Genomic DNA, 6,000 nt, shown 5'->3' on the forward strand with positions numbered 1-6,000 from the left:
ATTTCTTAGTTATGTATGTAAGTAGCCTGGCAGGATTGGAAAATTATAAGAACATGCTTGTGGAGACAGTTTATAGAGCTGTAAAACACAGATAAGACTTATAATAATTAATGAGATTAATTGTGAATTTTACAGTGTTGGACATGCTGAACATTCTGGCTCACTTATTGCTCTCTTTTCTGTGGGCAGGAGAAGTGTGTGGTTCATTCTTCATTTTTTGCCTATTACAGTACTATTTTTCTCATATCAACAAAATACTTCTTTGAACACACAAAATGAACTCTGCAGCATTCTTTTCTTTTATAAGTTTCTGAATTGGAAAATTGAACATTTTACAGCAGCTACGAACACTTTGGGTAACCTGAGCCACTTAAAAAAAAAACCACACACACACAAACATAAATAAGTAAATAATTTGAGTTAGACCCTTTTAGACCAACCCTGCGATATTGATTTCAAAATCTGAAGCAGCACATTTTTGAATGCTTGCCTCCTGTTCTTAGGCATGATATTTAACATTCTTGTTCATTTCTATAGCATGAAGCACAAAAGGTGTAATCTCTGGCACAATACTGTGCCAGATATTGCATTCTGATCTGATTACCTTGGTGTGCAAAAATCAGTAGTCTTTGTTAGAGATCTGGGTCCATTCAAGAAACAAAAAATACAAACACAAAAAAAAGACAAAAAGGCACACAAAACCCAAGACTCTGAATAGACAATAGACAGGATGTGTGAGCACACACGTTTCTGTTCACCTGGCGTACGGTCAATTAGCTTTGTGTTGCGGTGTTTATTCAATGTCAACTCTGATTAATAGGCACAACATGGTGGATAGAACACCTGAAAATGTAGTGTGGTGCCTGGGTGGGACATAGTTGCCATCTGATACCATCTCAACAACATGGCACTTATCTCGTCGGCCCCCCTCAGGGGTGTTTACAGCTGTTTTCTCGTCAAGACAAATTAGTGTGGCTGTGTACCTTTTTCACCTCCTCACAGTGAAGCAGTAAACGGAGGCGTCATGGTCACTACCTCTAGCTGTGCTTTTGAGTCTCTGTATGCTCGGCTGCATTTTACAGGTGCTGACATATGTCAGTTTTAAGTAAATCTGTCTATTGATCTTCGCATTCACAACCAGGGGACACAAGATGAGGAAAGCATATTGTTGGGGTTTTTATTCCTCTCTAATCTGTCTATCTAATCTAATATCCAAAATGTTTTGAGCGGCTGGGGCTGATTTACTCGTGGTAATACTCTAAATCCTGACTAGCCTGACTGAGCTGCGTGCTGTAAAAAGAGACAGCAAGGTTTTTTTTTTCTTCACAGATGTAAACTTCCCTTCACACACATCCTCTCTGCCTGCTACTGCCTCCTTCTATCTTCCGAGCACGCACAAGCAGAACAGCTGCACACATTTTTACTTAAGATGGAAGGTTATAGTCTTACTCTAACAAATGTAGGCTTCCTGCTGCTAGAAAAGTAGCTTTTGTTCAGGAAACGACATTGCCTTTTTACACTGACCATGACAGTGTTGTTAGCAGACCCCAGGCGGGTAAGCACAGCCACCCCTGCGGGCACCCATATGTTGTCTGCGTGATAGATGCAGTCGCATGAAGGAAGGGTCATGTTTATTGCTTTTCATAATGTGCCACCAGTGCCTTCATGGTAATGAGGACTCTGCCCTATGATTGTGCCAGTTTAAAATGTTCCACTTCATCACCTTAATACTTGGCTTCAGGAACATTTGATGGCACAGGTTCCGCAAGGCAGGCCGCAAACAAGTAAGTCTGGTTATTTCAACATTAACTTGTCAACACATCATCATGTGTGTGTGTGTGTGTGTGGGTGTAAGCAAGGGGGCACATTTGTGCCTATGGCACCATGTATGTATGTGAGTGTGTGCGCATGTCAACATATGTCAAAACAGCATTCTCCTCCTCAGAGAGAAGTGAATTCAAAATAACAGAGACACAGAGATAGAGAGAGAGGGAGAGAACTACAGCAATGAGAGACAGAAAAAAAAATAATCTCATGCTATGTTATCCCTGCAAAAACCTGACAAACCACCCCCGAGACTGATCTGGCTTAGCATTCAGTGTGGTTAGGGGCTTGTTTGTGCTCCTATGATTGGAGCAGGCTGCCTAAGTTGGCCTCATAACAGTCCAGTCACAGTGGAGCCCCGGCAGAGTCACGCTGCCTGGGGATGGCAGGCCTGTCTCTATCTGGCCGCAGATATCAATAAAGGCAGCAGTGCAGTCTTCTGGGAGGCTGGACAGTCCAAATTTTCCTCCCCTGAAGGAGGGTTATTAATTGTCTCGATGTTGTATGTAGTCTGCTTGCACAACATGTTTTTTTGTGTGTGTTTTGTTTTTTTTTGGGGACATTTTGAATTCCAGGCATGTATCCCAGAATGCAATTAGTCCTTCGCCATTAGATCAAGCGACACATGTCTTCTTTCCTCATGCCTGGTGTGGAATTACCGCGTGGGGAGGGAGAAAAGAAAGAAATTAGTATGGAAATTAGCTGTCTTCAAGGCCTTTGGCATTAAAGGTGGTGTAAGGTGCTACAGGAAGGTGGCAGTTTCCTTTGCAGTTTATCTCAGTAACAGAAAACGTTGGGATACAGGAGGAGTGACTTCCTTGGGAGACTTAACATCCTTCTGTGGCAATGCGCGATCAAGGAGATGGCATATGAAAGGCACGCCATGTTCGGTATACTTTAATTGTGCATTCGGCACAGAGTGGTCTGGGGTAAGCAAATTGTATTTTAGCATCACATACTGATTTTTGATCCGTGGAGAGGTTGAAGGTCCTTAACATTTAAAAACATATTAGCATTTGTAATCTTTACTTAAAAGGAGAGATGAGTCTGATTTGCATTCACATCCAGTTCTCACTTTTTCTGCCCGTTGACAGGTGACAGAGGCACAATTTGATGCTACAGTTTGGAGTTGAGCTGCTTGGTTAAAATGTAGGACAGATCACAGTACTGAATCAGATTGATGTTGACAGCAAATTGGACACAAGCAGGAGATTTCTATGTCAGTCACACATCTGAAACAATTCTGTGACATGACTTGACCACTAGAGGTCCTTAAACAAACTATACATGACTTTTAGACCAAACATATCAGCTGTAAGTGGGTATATTACACAAGGTACTAGGAATAACTACAAAAAATGTGTGGCTCCTTCACCATAATCCATCATAAATATATATAGACAAACTGCAGAGGAAAGCCGTAGTGGTAGATGTAGCAATCCCAAGTGATCGCAACATACGGAAGAAGGAACATGAGAAACTAGAGAAATACCAAGGGCTTAAAGAAGAGCTAGAAAAGATGTGGAAGGTGAAGGTAACAGTGGTTCCCGTGGTAATTGGAACCCTCGGGGCTGTGACCCCCAAACTCAGAGAGAGTGGCTCCAACAGATCCCAGGAACAACATCAGAACTCTCAGTCCAGAAGAGCACAGTGCTAGGAACAGCAAGATACTGCGAAGAACCCTCAAACTCCCAGGCCTCTGGTAGAGGACCCGAGATTGAGGAAGACACACCACCCAGGAAGGTATGAGAAGGGAATTTTTTTCTTTTATATGATAAAATAGCAAAAGTGTCACAGGACTTATCTAAACAAGACAACAAGCCATTGTTGCTTCCATGATAGCTGGGGCAGAAAATAATTGTCAACACTAATCATTACAACAGAATGATATGACCTGAGAATGATGCTGATTGTACCCTTTCACATTGAAGATGAAAGCCAGATGTCTATACTATTATTATTATTATTATTATATGGTCGTCTTATGAACTTCTTCAGAAGGGGCTACAGCCTGTTCTCATTGAGCAATAAGGGTAAAGGAAGTCATTGGAAGTTAAGGTTACGCATATTTAGAAATATCAAGGTTACAAGTGGTGTCTCTTTCTGTTCACTTTTTTTATTCAATACATCCTGACGGTATGCTAAGGTGGTTAATACCTGAAGATTTAAGATAATTGCTCTGTCTGGAGCCTCCCGGCTTCATTATCTCTCTTACTACTGTATGTAGTGGGGTAGTGCTGCTTATTTTGGCAGGAGGAAATCTGGCCCTGAGGCTACGGGGATTCCTTTCCCCCATGTGTCAGCTAATGTTTACCGAGGCCTGAGGACTGAGGATGGATCACAGGATTTCATAATCCACTGCCCGTACAGTGGAGCAAGGGCAAAAAAATAATTCTCTTTGTGTCAACAGTTGTTTCATTCATGGGTAATTTCCCCATAGCTAGCCTCATGCTGCAGCCGGAGATAGAAAGAGAGAGAGGGAGAGAAGAAGAGATAGCAAGAGAGATGTCCACACTCAAGTGCTCTGCTTCCCTGGAAACTGCTTCATCATGTGGCTGTAAAGCCTCCATATTTGTATTCCACCTGAGTTGTTCCCTCTCATTCATGTGTTTTAACCAACCATGTGTTTGAATTTATGAGAGCCATATAAGTCAGGAGATGCAGATGATGTCAGCAGTTCTTTAAGAAGGGAGGAGGAGGCATCTCTGGAATCGCTACTCAACAGTTTTCTTCTTGCTCCCTGAGCTCTGGCTATTTTCCAACATAGTTCTGGATCAATGCACCGAGGAAGCGAACTCTGAATGGCAGCACTGGAGGTAAAACTCCCTCAGACCTGAGCATTGACTGTGTAACTCGGAAATGTTAGGAATGAGATATTTCATATGGTACAGAGCAGCGGTGCCTCCTCTTTAATACTTCCTCATTTATTTTCTAGTGGCAGAGCTTTTTTTACTGTGGTTTTATCGCACATTAGAAACCTATTTCCTGAAAAAGGGCAGCTTTTGATTCTCTGCAGATGAAAGATGGCCTGTAAACACTCAGTATGTGTATCCTTGACACCTAACAAACAAATTGAATGCATCCCATCCTTATAAAACCTTTTTTATTATTTGTTTTGTTGTTTTTCTTGAATGCCTTAAATGATGCACTGTTCACATCCTTGTTCTTAACATTGGACTTTTCCATCTTTCTAGCTAGACTCTTCATTTTAGAGCTGCTTTGTGCAGTACCATTAGGTACTTTTAAATTATGCACTCTATAACTATCACACATGGTTCATTTTTCTTGCCACTGCCTACCATATTAAGTCAAACAACAAAGGGACTAGAAACTGCCTTTCCCAGTCTCTCCTACAGCTGCACTGTTAAACTTCCCCATCAATATGTGTTTATACTGCTGTCAGTACTAAAACCTGGTCTGCTGTGTACGTCCCTCAGTGATCACAAAGGTGGAACAACCTCACACTGTTCACGGGTGAGCCATCACGGCCCCTCACAGACCTCGGGATGTACATTCATACCCAAACGCTTGTACTTTTTCTTCTCTTTGGCTCCTGACTGATATCTGGGCAGCACAGGGCTGCAGAAGCAGGATCATCTTAAGGTGGATAAAGCAGAACTTTCACTATCATAACCCTGTGGATTAACTGGTCCCTTCTCTATGCTGATATGAAAGTGCACCGCAATGCAGACACGGAACATGAGCACTGCAGGCTGAAAATACACTGCAAGTCAAAGGTGAATTGTTTGGCATTGTATTCCCTTATAGGTAACTGATAGTGTTTTGTTAGGTATGACAGCAGAGGTGCACTCACTAGTTGGCTATATCCACAATATGCAATACATAATAGAGACAAATAATAACAGGAAAGTGAAATACTTAAGCAACAAAAAGGGAAAGTAGGAGAATATTAAGGTGCATAAAACAGTAGACAATATTGCAGTTACTATGTCACTGCATGTAAACAGTCAGTAGGTCCATTGTTACAGACTCCTGTCAGTTGTTGAGGAGTCTGATGGCAGAGGGAAAGAAAGAACAGACCTTGCTGGGGATGGGTGCGGTCTTTGATAATGGAGGCAGCCCTCCTATCGACTCTGCACTGGTAGATGCTCTGCAGAGAGGGCAGAGGAGTCCTTGTGATCTTAGATGCAGTCTTCAAAACTCTGCAGGAGTTTA

Source organism: Parambassis ranga, chromosome 10 (genome assembly GCF_900634625.1).
Source record: "Parambassis ranga chromosome 10, fParRan2.1, whole genome shotgun sequence".
Classification (NCBI taxonomy): Eukaryota; Metazoa; Chordata; class Actinopteri; family Ambassidae; genus Parambassis; species Parambassis ranga.